Raw genomic sequence first — 15,051 nt, forward strand, 5'->3', positions numbered from 1 at the left:
GTTTATGGACGATGTGTTTTTGGCAGAGATTGTTGAGCAGACTAATTTGTATGCCGAACAGTTTTTGAGGGACAACAAATTTACCACCACCCAGCGTTCCCCCAGGTCTCCCGGTAAAAATGGTGCCTCACTTGTGTGGGAGGCCCAAGTACCCGCGGCAGGCAAGGGCCCAAAACGTAGTGAGGCGACATTTGGGATAGGCAATGTTGATGTCGCGGGTACTTGGGCCTCCCACACAAGTGAGGCACCATTTTTACCGGGAGACCTGGGGGAACGCTGGGTGGTGGTAAATTTGTGTGAGCCCGATGATGCCACTACTTTCCCACCCCAAAATGTGTGAAAAAAAGTGCTTTTTTCAGCTAAAATTGAGGTTTACAGGGGATTCTGGGTAAGGAAACGTTGGGGGATCCACGCAAGCCATACCTCCCTGGAAGCCGCCGGGTGTCTAGTTTTCAGAAATGTCTGGGTTTGGTAGGTTTCCCTAGATGGCCGCCGAGCACCGGGCCAAAAACCAAAGTGACACCCCTTGCAAAACCAGGTGGTTTTGCGATAGGCCATTTTGATGTCGTCTCACTACGTTTTGGGCCCTTGCCTGCTGCGGGTACTTGGGCCTCCCACACAAGTGAGGCACCATTTTTACCGGGAGACCTGGGGGAAAGCTGGGTGGTGGTAAATTTGTGTGAGCCCGGTGATGCCACTACTTTCCCACCCCAAAATGTGTGAAAAAAGTGATTTTTTCAGCTAAAATTGAGGTTTGCAGGGGATTCTGGGTAAGGAAACGTTGGGGGATCCACGCAAGCCATACCTCCCTGGAAGCCGCCGGGTGTCTAGTTTTCAGAAATGTCTGGGTTTGGTAGGTTTCCCTAGATGGCCGCCGAGCACCGGGCCAAAAACCAAAGTGACACCCCTTGCAAAACCAGGTGGTTTTGCGATAGGCCATTTTGATGTCGCCTCACTACGTTTTGGGCCCTTGCCTGCCGCGGGTACTTGGGCCTCCCACACAAGTGAGGCACCATTTTTACCGGGAGACCTGGGGGAACGCTGGGTGGTGGTAAATTTGTGTGAGCCCGGTGATGCCACTACTTTCCCACCCCAAAATGTGTGAAAAAAGTGATTTTTTCAGCTAAAATTGAGGTTTGCAGGGGATTCTGGGTAAGGAAACTTTGGGGGATACACGCAAGCCATACCTCCCTGGAAGCCGCCGGGTGTCTAGTTTTCAGAAATGTCTGGGTTTGGTAAGTTTCCCTAGATGGCCGCCGAGCACCGGGCCAAAAACCTAAGTGACCCCCCTTGCAAAACCAGGTGGTTTTGCAATAGGCCATTTTGATGTCGCCTCACTACGTTTTGGGCCCTTGCCTGCCGCGGGTACTTGGTCCTCCCACACAAGTGAGGCACCATTTTTACCAGGACACCTGGGGGAACGCTGGGTGGTGGTAAATTTGTGTGAGCCCGGTGATGCCACTACTTTCCCACCCCAAAACGTGTGAAAAAAGTGATTTTTTCAGCTAAAATTGAGGTTTGCAGGGGATTCTGGATAAGGAAACGTGGGGGGATCCACGCAAGCCATACCTCCCTGGAAGCCGCCGGGTGTCTAGCTTTCAGAAATGTCTGGGTTTGGTAGGTTTCCCTAGGTGCCGGCAGGGCTAGGGTTCAAAAACTACAGCTAGTCACTTTGCCAAAAAAGGGTCATTTTTCACTGCAAAATTGAGGTGTGACCACGTTGCGTTTTGCGCCGTTTCCTGTCGCGGGCACTAGGCCGACCCGCACAAGTGAGGTACCATTTTTCTCGTAGGACTTTGGGGAACGTGGGGTGGGTGAAAATTTGTGGATCCACGCAGATTCCAGAACTTTCCATCCCAGAAATGTGGGGAAAATGTGTTTTTTTTGTCATTTTTTTATGTTTGCAAGGGATTCTGGGTAAGAGACCATGGTGGGAGGCAGTCAAGTCACCCCATCCTGGATTCCCCTGGGTGTCTAGTTTTCAAAAATGTATAGGTTTGCTAGGTTTCCCTAGGTGCCGGCAGGGCTAGGGTTCAAAAACTACAGCTAGTCACTTTGCCAAAAAAGGGTCATTTTTCACTGCTAAATTGAGGTGTGACCACGTTGCGTTTTGCGCCGTTTCCTGTCGCGGGCACTAGGCCGACCCGCACAAGTGAGGTACCATTTTTACCGGGAGACCTGGGGGAACGCTGGGTGGTGGTAAATTTGTGTGAGCCCGGTGATGCCACTACTTTCCCACCCCAAAATGTGTGAAAAAAAGTGCTTTTTTCAGCTAAAATTGAGGTTTACAGGGGATTCTGGGTAAGGAAACGTTGGGGGATCCACGCAAGCCATACCTCCCTGGAAGCCGCTGGGTGTCTAGTTTTCAGAAATGTCTGGGTTTGGTAGGTTTCCCTAGATGGCCGCCGAGCACCGGGCCAAAAACCAAAGTGACACCCCTTGCAAAACCAGGTGGTTTTGCGATAGGCCATTTTGATGTCGCCTCACTACGTTTTGGGCCCTTGCCTGCTGCGGGTACTTGGGCCTCCCACACAAGTGAGGCACCATTTTTACCGGGAGACCTGCGGGAACGCTGGGTGGTGGTAAATTTGTGTGAGCCCGGTGATGCCACCACTTTCCCACCCCAAAATGTGTGAAAAAAGTGATTTTTTCAGCTAAAATTGAGGTTTGCAGGGGATTCTGGGTAAGGAAACGTTGGGGGATCCACGCAAGCCATACCTCCCTGGACGCCGCCGAGTGTCTAGTTTTCAGAAATGTCTGGGTTTGGTAGGTTTCCCTAGATGGCCGCCGAGCACCGGGCCAAAAACCAAAGTGACACCCCTTGCAAAACCAGGTGGTTTTGCGATAGGCCATTTTGATGTGGCCTCACTACGTTTTGGGCCCTTGCCTGCCGCGGGTACTTGGGCCTCCCACACAAGTGAGGCATCATTTTTACCGGGAGACCTGGGGGAAAGCTGGGTGGTGGTAAATTTGTGTGAGCCCGGTGATGCCACTACTTTCACACCCCAAAATGTGTGAAAAAAGTGATTTTTTCAGCTAAAATTGAGGTTTGCAGGGGATTCTGGGTAAGGAAACGTTGAGGGATCCACGCAAGCCATACCTCACTGGAAGCCGCCGGGTGTCTAGTTTTCAGAAATGTCTGGGTTTGGTAGGTTTCCCTAGATGGCCGCCGAGCACCGTGCCAAAAACCAAAGTGACACCCCTTGCAAAACCAGGTGGTTTTGCGATAGGCCATTTTGATGTCGCCTCACTACGTTTTGGGCCCTTGCCTGCCGCGGGTACTTGGGCCTCCCACACAAGTGAGGCACCATTTTTACCGGGAGACCTGGGGGAAAGCTGGGTGGTGGTAAATTTGTGTGAGCCCGGTGATGCCACTACTTTCCCACCCCAAAATGTGTGAAAAAAGTGATTTTTTCAGCTAAAATTGAGGTTTGCAGGGGATTCTGGATAAGGAAACGTGGGGGGATCCACGCAAGCCATACCTCCCTGGAAGCCGCCGGGTGTCTAGCTTTCAGAAATGTCTGGGTTTGGTAGGTTTCCCTAGGTGCCGGCAGGGCTAGGGTTCAAAAACGACAGCTAGTCACTTTGCCAAAAAAGGGTCATTTTTCACTGCAAAATTGAGGTGTGACCACGTTGCGTTTTGCGCCGTTTCCTGTCGCGGGCACTAGGCCGACCCGCACAAGTGAGGTACCATTTTTCTCGTAGGACTTTGGGGAACGTGGGGTGGGTGGAAATTTGTGGATCCACGCAGATTCCAGAACTTTCCATCCCAGAAATGTGGGGAAAATGTGTTTTTTTTGTCATTTTTTTATGTTTGCAAGGGATTCTGGGTAAGAGACCATGGTGGGAGGCAGTCAAGTCACCCCATCCTGGATTCCCCTGGGTGTCTAGTTTTCAAAAATGTATAGGTTTGCTAGGTTTCCCTAGGTGCCGGCAGGGCTAGGGTTCAAAAACTACAGCTAGTCACTTTGCCAAAAAAGGGTCATTTTTCACTGCTAAATTGAGGTGTGACCACGTTGCGTTTTGCGCCGTTTCCTGTCGCGGGCACTAGGCCGACCCGCACAAGTGAGGTACCATTTTTCTCGTAGGACTTTGGGGAACGCGGGGTGGGTGGAAATTTGTGGATCCACGCAGATTCCAGAACTTTCCATCCCAGAAATGTGGGGAAAATGTGTTTTTTTTGTCATTTTTTTACGTTTGCAAGGGATTCTGGGTAACAGACCATGGTGGGAGGCAGTCAAGTCACCCCATCCTGGATTCCCCTGGGTGTCTAGTTTTCAAAAATGTATAGGTTTGCTAGGTTTCCCTAGGTGCCGGCAGGGCTAGGGTTAAAAAACTACACCTAGTCACTTTGCCAAAAAAGGGTCATTTTTCACTGCAAAATTGAGGTGTGACCACGTTGCGTTTTGCGCCGTTTCCTGTCGCGGGCTTTAGGCCGACCCGCACAAGTGAGGTACCATTTTTCTCGTAGGGCTTTGGGGAACGCGGGGCGGGTGGAAATTTGTGGATCCACGCAGATTCCAGAACTTTCCATCCCAGAAATGTGGGGAAAATGTGTTTTTTTTTGTCATTTGTTTACGTTTGCAAGGGATTCTGGGTAACAGACCATGGTGGGAGGCTGTCAAGTCACCCCATCCTGGATTCCCCTGGGTGTCTAGTTTTCAAAAATGTATAGGTTTGCTAGGTTTCCCTAGGTGCCGGCAGGGCTAGGGTTAAAAAACTACAGCTAGTCACTTTGCCAAAAAAGGGTCATTTTTCACTGCAAAATTGAGGTGTGACCATGTTGCGTTTTGTGCCGTTTCCTGTCGCGGGCACTAGGCCGACCCGCACAAGTGAGGTACCATTTTTCTCGTAGGACTTTGGGGAACGCGGGGTGGGTGGAAATTTGTGGATCCACGCAGATTCCAGAACTTTCCATCCCAGAAATGTGGGGAAAATGTGTTTTTTTGTAATTTTTTTACGTTTGCAAGGGATTCTGGGTAACAGACCATGGTGGGAGGCAGTCAAGTCACCCCATCCTGGATTCCCCTGGGTGTCTAGTTTTCAAAAATGTATAGGTTTGCTAGGTTTCCCTAGGTGCCGGCAGGGCTAGGGCTCAAAAACTACAGCTAGTCACTTTGCCAAAAAAGGGTCATTTTTCACTGCAAAATTGAGGTGTGACCACGTTGTGTTTTGCGCCGTTTCCTGTCGCGGGCTTTAGGCCGACCCGCACAAGTGAGGTACCATTTTTCTCGTAGGACTTTGGGGAACGCGGGGTGGGTGGAAATTTGTGGATCCACGCAGATTCCAGAACTTTCCATCCCAGAAATGTGGGGAAAATGTGTTTTTTTTGTCATTGTTTTACGTTTGCAAGGGATTCTGGGTAACAGACCATGGTGGGAGGCAGTCAAGTCACCCCATCCTGGATTCCCCTGGGTGTCTAGTTTTCAAAAATGTATAGGTTTGCTAGGTTTCCCTAGGTGCCGGCAGGGCTAGGGTTCAAAAACGACAGCTAGTCACTTTGCCAAAAAAGGGTCATTTTTCACTGCAAAATTGAGGTGTGACCACGTTGCGTTTTGCGCCGTTTCCTGTCGTGGGCACTAGGCCGACCCACACAAGTGAGGTACCATTTTTCTCGTAGGACTTTAGGGAACGCGGGGTGGGTGGAAATTTGTGGATCCACACAGATTCCAGAACTTTCCATCCCAGAAATGTGGGGAAAATGTGTTTTTTTTGTCATTTTTTTACATTTGCAAGGGATTCTGGGTAACAGACCATGGTGGGAGGCAGTCAAGTCACCCCATCCTGGATTCCCCTGGGTGTCTAGTTTTCAAAAATGTATAGGTTTGCTAGGTTTCCATAGGTGCCGGCAGGGCTAGGGTACAAAAACTACAGCTAGACCCTTCGCAAAAAAAAGTGTAAATTTTCAGTGTGAAAATGTGGTGTGTTCAGCTTAGGTTTTGAGCCACTTCCTGTCGTGGGCACTATGCCTACCCACACAAGTGAGGTACCATTTTTATCGGGAGACTTAGGGTAGTTCAGATTTGTAAAGCAACTGTTATTACCTATTGATTTTGGATGCATTTCTCCCTTCCAAATGAAAGACATTGTGTAAAAAAAAAGTCATTTTGAAAAATGACCAATAATTGTCATGCTAGTATGAGTATTCCCAATTTCGAAAATGTGCAAATATGCACTGTTTCTAAACTCTGTAATTTGTTCCCATTTCAGAAATACATAGGTGTCTTTCATACCGATTTTTCCATGTATACATTTTCCCACAATAATTGCTATATACCCAGAATAAAAAAAAAAACCATTACAAAATGCTGCTCAGTTTTTTACTCTGGGTTCGTTGGGCTCTTGGTGAACCTACAAGTCCTATATATCCCCACAACCAGGAAGGTCCAGTGGATGTAACGGTACATTGCTTTCTAAGAGATGTGATAATTAGAAGAAGTTACAGGTGAAAACGTTGACTCAAAAGGCTGCTTTTTTCAACTAATTTTTAATTTTTCCTATATTTAACTGGTAGTTTCTATAAAGAAACCTTGATGGATCTACACAAATGACCCCTTGCTGAATTTAGAATTTTGTCTACTTTTCAAAAATGTATAGCTTTTCAGGATCCATTATTGTTTTTGTACCCATTTCTACCATTAACTGGAAGGAGGTTGAAAGCACAAAAAATAGCAAAAATAGGGTATGTCCCAGAAAAATGCCAAAACTGTGTAAAAAATGTTGGTTTTCTGACAAAATTCTGTCATTCCCTAAAAGCTGGAGAAATGGTGATTTCAGCCCCACAAACCCTTTTTTGATACCATTTGCAGAGAAAAACCCAGAAGCTTTCATTTGCAGCCCGTTTTTCCCATTTTTCACAAAAAAACCAAAATTTTGCTGTATTTTGACTAATTTCTGGGAACCCTCTAGGAGAATCCACAAACCCTGGGTACCTTTAGAATCCCCAAGATGTTGGAAGAAAAGGACGCAAATTTGGCGTGGATACCTAATGTGGTGAAAAAGTTACAGGGGCCTAAGCGCGCACTACCCCAAATAGCCCAAAAAAGGCTTAGCACAGGAGGGGAAAAGGCCTAGCAGCGAAGGGGTTAATGAGCAATCCTTTCACATTATTTACGATAAACGATAATAATTATACATACTGAGTCTGTTATTATTTAGTAGAATAGAATGTGTACATAATTATTACCATCAACTCTTCAACTTTAGATCTATCGCCACTACTATATGAAGAGAAATGCAGATTTAATAGAGTTTGTGGTAAGTTAGGTATAAACTTGCATCCTACTGAACCCCAGCGTGAAGGGATCAGTTGGGTAGTGTAAATGGGCCAATGTTTATGGAAAATGATCGATTCCTGATCGCTGGATCAATAGCACATCTGTTTGAAGAAGGAAGACTGCCACACTGAGATTAACTGAGAAACTTGTCAACAAAGTAGTTAAGAAAGAGCTGCCCCTATGTAAAACTAACACTGCAGCCCACAGAAACAAGCAATGGCATAGCCAATTGGTCTCGCCTTTAGGGACTTATAACTATTTAGCCATGCAGCACATTCTCCTGGGTGCTACAACATCTACTGCTATTTAACATGGAAGCATTGACACTAATAGGCACATTATAGTGCTGCATTGAGAAGTACTTATTTAAAGTGTTATTTTTGTAGTAACTGGTAGTCTGAACTCACATATCTGGAAGTGCTTTCACACGTGATAATATAGGAAAAATACTTTTTGTGAAATAAATAATTTGTCTGATAACAATTTAAGCGAGGAAGCCACAGAATAAATAGCAAAACATGTGGATTAAGTTAGCACACAAACATCAGAAATGTCTTCCAAAGCTATTGCAACTCTTTCGAAATACATGAATTCATCCCCTACCGAACCAAAGACTAGTGCCAGCACAACAGAGGTTTGGCATCAGGAAACACAACATTACCTTAGCTCAGCGTCTAACCATCGAAGTCAATAACATTAAAAAAATAACCACACTCTGGCTGGATGAATGGCAGAGTGACAGCTTTACCCTACATTAACGTCTGACCACTAAAAGAAGTAGATACAAAACCCTTAGCACACAACAAAAATAATAACATGATATTCTTTATATCAGGATTACAACAGCAGCAATTCTGAAAGAATTTTTTGATGCAAGACTTGTTCTTATCGGTTTTCTTGTAGGTCCTTTTTAATAACACGAACTGTGATTCGGAAGATAAGCCAATGCCAAATGCCAACACGTGTTTCGTCGCCTTCTCAAATTTACATGCAACTTTTTCAAGGCTGTATTGGCTTCAATACATAAAGTTGACGTGTGGTGATAACCCTGACCAATAATGGCCACAAAACCACTCTGTCCTAGCTTGTCCATTAACACTCACATACCAGGATTCGGGCTATGGCACAACCAGTGACATTCACAGACAAACCTCGTGGGGGCCTGGCAGGTTTCACCCACAGCCAGGCCCCCTGTACTCTCAGAACCCATTTTGCTGGATCGTGCACACACATCACATGTAGGAAAAACCTCTTTAGCCTTAAAACAATTCCCAACCATGATAAGAACGGAAATGCACTCCAAAGGTATCTGAGGGAATAGTCACTTATAAAGCATACCAATTATAGATTCTACCAGGGCTAGGGTCACATACTACATGAGGGTTTGCAAACTCCCAAGAGTGAGAGCACGAACACTGCCAGAGGACTACGGATCACTCACCTTTTCCTCGCAACTGAAACACCCATAGCCCTGCAACACCAACTTCCAGTGCATGAAGCATATTAAGGCGTCCTGCAGCATATTGAACCCCTGGGCCACAGTGGCAAGGAGCAGCTGCAGCCCTGGAGCCATTTTTAGAGTAAAGATAAGACACGAGTTAGCAACGAATTTACCATTGCCATAGTTCTAAATGGCCACACTCTAATACATTATAACTGTTGCTGCTCAGCTGGCTTGGTAACCCTTCACCCAGGCTATACTACCCCTGTTTTTCATTAAGCTACCGTACAAATCTGGTACTGCCCACAATTCTGCCACTGTTCAATGGACCGAGCAACAACTATTAAATAAGTCTCTGAGATAACAATTTGAAATAAAATGTCGCTGGATTATACAATTTAGTTTTATTTAAAAAATGAATGAGTGGTGATTTAAGAAACACACACAGACAATTTAAATATTAGCAACTGTTAATCACTAGAAATGTAATTATTAAGTGATGTAAAACACAACATAATGCCCCCACTGGTTGCTCGCTTTTCATCTGCTCATGAACTTGCAATTCAAAATAGCCAACATGTTTACACATGGTTCAATGTGAATTGACATGTGTTCTTTTATTCTTATCACATACAGGATACGCTTTGGTACTGACATGACCATATGTTCTCACAAACACACTGATCGGCTTGTGGATAAAATCATTCTAGTTATCCTATCAAGAATTTCCTTTTTTATTAAAGACATAGAGGTGATGGGATGAATGCTGCCATAAAATGCAAGCAGCTATGGACGCTGAAGCAGAACACCCACCCACACACGAGCAGGAAACAAAGGAAAACCAGTTCCCCAAAAAAAGGTAAACAACCAAAGCATAATGATACAGTACTTGGTCACTGTTCCATGGGAGGAGCAAAAGAGAAAAGGGAGGCACAAAGAGGAACGACTGACCACTAGCAAGCAAGGATTTTTAAAGGATACTGAAACAAACACATGAAAAGCAGAGGGATGGCTTTAAGCCCACAAGAGAAGTATATACTACAGTATATACAAGAGGTCTCAAATGCTCGTCCCAAAAAAGTGTGAAAAAGCACCAAATAGAGCTCAATTGAAGCTGCTCATTGAGATTCTTCTCATTGTGATATTTCCTTGCTCAACACTTCTCTTCAACAGTTTATTTTACTCTTCATATAGCAATGTCCAGTATACTCGGTGCAGAACCTGATTTTTTAATATGCCCATGCAAAATGTTTATTACACGAGCTTAATGTCACTTAGCATCAATTATTACTCGGCCTGTAGCTTGAGTAATTTCCTGATTATCTTATGCTTACAAGGACCATCACGTTTTCTTTCACACAATAATAGTTTTTTTTACTAAGGTTTTGTTGATTTGCATCAATTTACTTACCAGTATAAAAGCCTGCAGGCTCAGCACAAAATTTCACACTGCCATGCAGGCACCCACAGAAACCTTTGTAAATAGCCTTTTTAGAGTGGGCAGGAATGTCTTTCAGGGCATGTGTCCAACAGCAGCATGCACTGCACCAGCAATTTTCACTGCACAGTTTACAGAAACTGGATGGACATACCTTGGAACCTCAAAAGCCTTTGGCGTTTATTTGCATATATTGTATGCATTTGTCTTGCAACTGACCGTAGAGTGGACAGTCATGAGAGCAATCTATGTGAGGTAATTTATAATGTTGGATATTTGAAGAAAAGGGACATTCCACAATAAAAAACATGGGAGCAGTCTTGATTTTTACACAAATACAGGCCTTAGCCTAGCACACGTTAAAGCCATACATCTTGCTTGAACTACATGTGCTATGCTTAGAAAAAAATATGCCACTTTGGAGACCCATATACTGTGTATGTTCATAGACGTTATCAGTAATATCATTTGTGATTCTATCGGTGACATCATGTCAGAAATCATGAGCAGTGATGTACCCATGTTCCTTTCTACATCACAAATTTGAGATCAGCCTATGATCTCTTCAAGGAAGATTCCACTTTCTACTCATCGTGTCAGTTATGTTCCCTTCTTGAGAAGCCACCGGCCTGACAGGTGTGTCAGTACTTGCAGGTATGCGGGCACTTAGCTTACTATCTAGCCAAAGGTTATATTTGAGCCATAACCTGTGGCATTGACAGGTTCTCTGAATAATACTATTTTCTCAGAAATAAGTCTTTGACCACCTCATTCATTGATAGTGAGGGTGGAACCTGTCTCAACAGGCTCTGACAGGTGCGGCCTGAGCGTCACACACAGTGTGGCCCACATTAGTACCAAGGTATCTAAGGAGCTCAGGAGATTGCTCCTGTGGGTGTAATTCCCCTAGTCATGGGATCTGCCTCAGATTCATCTTCACTATAATATATTGGTGGTAGTCAAGAGGACTTGTGTAAGTGGGTTCAAGAAATTCGTGCGGGTGGAGAAAGAATAGACGGTCAATGATGTTCTTTTTCTTTATGCCACTTTTCAAACGGGGTTATGTTTGCCCCCCTTGAGATTGCCGTTTATGGTATCTGGCCCTGGTCTTCTTGGTCAACTTGTTCTTTTTATGCATAAGTTTTTATTGGCATTTTCATAACTAGTCCCCCCATCCCCTCTGTCTTTAACATAGTCACAATGCGATGTATGAGTATGCATGGCAGAAGAAAAATGTAAGGTTTGAGGATAACCATGGCATGGCATATGACAGGAGTCACCTTCCAATCCCCATTGTGACCATGCCATATCTGCATCCGCAGCAGCTCACACCTCTAAGGAGGCAACTCATCCGGAGGAGCCAACAGTTTGGAGAGCATCGCTGCCCAGGCCTGCAGGTCATCTGCCAGTTTATTGTCCCTACGCGTTTTGTGTATGTGTCAGCATTCACCCACTCGGCCATGTTTCTCAGCCAGTCAGTAAGCTTTGGCACAATCAGTGACAAACACCCAATAGCAATTTTTCTCTTTGCCAACACCAGTCCCAAGATAATAAACTTCGTGCTTAATTTCTTCTTTTTCTCATTCGGGATGCACCCCAGGAGACACTGACCTAACTTTCTATGGACAATCCAACTTGCAGCCCTACCCAAGGATGGGCAAACTTCCCCCTAGTATTCATCTATGTTCTGGCACTCCCAAAACATATGCAGAAAATCCGCTTCTAGTCCCCTGCAGCGGGGGAACCTGGGGGAGCGATCCGGATATTTAGCATGGAGCCTACCAAGGGTAAGGTAAACCCTATGTACCACATTATATTGCAGCAGTTTAAACCACGCATTGGTGGATGTGGAATTCACTCCCTCGCATTCCCTTCCAGTCTGTCGCCGATAGTGGCGCCTCCAAAATCTCCTGCCATTTATCCTGTACTGATAGCACAGCCAAAGAAGTATCCTCACTCAGAGCCCTACAGATAAGGGAAATCAGCCTACTACCACCTGTGCCATAGCCAGCAGTGTTTCCAAAGTGTGGAATACCTGTAGGACCGTGGCTATTATAGTGAACTGAAGGAATTGTCCCGTTCTAAGCTGACACATATCAATGGTGTCTGCAAGGGTAATAAACCTATCCTGTGGGTATAAATCCAGCAGAGTGTCACAACCGCTAGCCTGCCATAGGTATACCGACATAGACTGTTCAATAAGTGTAAATGGGTGTTGTGCACAGATGTTCATGTTGGGTGCAAAGGGAGCTCTCTTCATCACTATCTTGACCACCTTCTCCCATGCCCCACACACCTGTCTGACCTTATAAGGTAAAGTAATTGGAGCTCTTGCCCCCATCATCAATAACTTAGGCAATGCAACCCCATTGCAGTTGCCCCTTAGCAGTCTGCATTCCCAATATTCTTGGACGTCCAACCAGTGGACCACATGCTGCAGTTGTGCTGCAAGATAGTAAAGCTCCATGCAGGGTAAATCAAGACCTCCCTTTTTCCAGGGGTGCTTGGGAGTAGCCAAACTAACTCTCTTTCTCCCAGTCGCCCATAACAGTTCCACTATCAGTCTATTGAGGTCCAGAAACAACATCCTACGGATTTCAAATAGGGTCTCCTGCAAAATATACAGGCAGCAGGGTGGTAGTATCATCTTCACCAACGCCAGCTTCCCCATCAGGGAGAAGTGAAGGATATTCCAGAATTTTACTGTAGGTCTCAATCAATTGATCATTCTACCTTCATTTACTGCTTCAAACTTCCCAATCCCATGTGCAACCCTTATCCCCAGATATCTTACCATCTCGGTCTCCCATGGGAGATCCAGCCATGGCAAACCCTGTTCCTGCCTACCCGCCAGCAGCCCCAATGGAAACAGTTTCGATTTAGTGCAATTCACATGTAGCCCGGTGAGTTCACCAAACTCAGTGAGAACCGCCAGCATGATAGGGACTGAATAAGAATCTAGAAAAACTTTCCTGCATGGACTCATCAGCAGCAGACTGTACTACGGCAACACTCTCTATGCCGGAATCAACAAGAAACTCCTTCGCAAAATCCAGACTGTCCAGAATGCCGCTGCCAGACTGATCCTCGACATCCCCAATCGCAATCACATCACCCAACACCTCCGCGATGTCCACTGGCTTCCAGTCGAAAGAAGAATACCCTTCAAAATTCTCACACACACATACAGGGACCCGCATACCTAAACAGCCTCCTCTCCATCCACGCACCCAAAACACACCTTAGATCATTCCAGCTCTCACTGGCCACCGTCCCACATATCAGCAAGATTAGAAAGGGAGGAATGTCCTTCTCCTACTCACAGCCAAAACCTGGGACACCCTCCCTCTCCACCTCCAGTAATCTTCCACATTGCCCCGGTTCAGGAAGGACCTCAAAACCTGGCTTTTCGGGTGACCCCAGCACTCAACGGAGCTGCCCTCCCTCCCACCTACTGCCTTGCGACCCTCACGGGTGAGTAGTTGTGTTTTACCAACCCTGATTGATTGACCTTTCAGTTAACCCTCCAGTGATCCATTTTCATTCATCAAGGTTTTTGTCTCAGACTCTCTCTCTCTATCGCTAATATGGTAATGTATTTATTCTCAAACTAACAAACCATGTTACTTTAGCATATTAAATCAATGATGCACATTTAATATGCCTGTACACTTTCAAACACCAATAAATGTAAAATATCAGTGCATTAGACTCAGATCACATATGACATACAGTAAATATTAAATAAGTATGTAAATATGGCTAAGAACTACATTTAAATGCAATATATAAAACATTAGTGCATCCATTATATAAATCATTATTGTTTCTAAAGTAAACACATTCTAAATAAGTGAGGATGGTTTATTCATGGGGTCTCCAAGGAATATATTATTTAATATGGTTAAGGCACACAGCATGAATAAACTCTTCACTCCTACAGTGAATGGACTTCAACAATGACATCAAGTGCAACACTTACATTAATGATGTTAGACCACGCAAGAACCATGTGCCAAGTGCACGTTTATGTCATGTATTTGTGACATGTAAGGTTGGAGCTAAAATGACTCTGTACCAATACCCCCTCTGGTGGTGAATTTACACGTCACATCAAGATAAACATCATTTATCAGATGGGCAAATCACAATCTAGTTGTTTCATTCATCTTCCTTCTGAATTACTCCAGAAAATTCATGTCATCATAGTATTTGCTCTGTCTATCCTCTTGGTCTGTGTCTACTGTCTTTCTCTTCTTTTTGATCCCTTATAGATTACGAACAAGAATAATCCACAAATAGCAATTATCACTGAGGGTTTCAAAATGCCTCCAACAATTCCACTCCCCAAATTTCCAAACCATCTGCCCATAGCAGAAAATCTATTCCCTGTGGCTCCCCAAGCACCTGTTGCTTCTAACCATTTGAAATATCTCTTTAAGTCAGTAATTTTCTTAATGTTTTTTTCAAGTCATTACTTTTGTCTGGAATGTAAGCACAACATTGTTGAACTTTTAAAATCCAACTGACTCCACCCTCTTTTGCGAGAAGGACGTCTAATGCAAGTCTACTCTGCAAAACCTTAGATCTGATCGCAACCATCTTAGTATCTATAACTAGAAAGTATCCTCCAGCTGACTAGTCAACAACTTATCAACTACAGTAGAAAACTTTCTAATCTTATGCTTATTCAGTATCATTCCTACAGATGGTATTGGAGCACCAAAGATGTCTCCTGTAATTTCACTAGCACTGGCACCTCTCTTTGTTACCAAATATTGTTACCCTGTGGGGTCATCAAATTGTCCCACATGATAGAGTTTTTGTAAAAGCTATCCCCATGTAACATGTTCCATACCATCTCTAGGGTAACCTATACAATGCATTTTTCCCAC

This window comes from Triturus cristatus, chromosome 3_1, assembly GCF_964204655.1.
Source record: "Triturus cristatus chromosome 3_1, aTriCri1.1, whole genome shotgun sequence".
Classification (NCBI taxonomy): domain Eukaryota; kingdom Metazoa; phylum Chordata; class Amphibia; order Caudata; family Salamandridae; genus Triturus; species Triturus cristatus.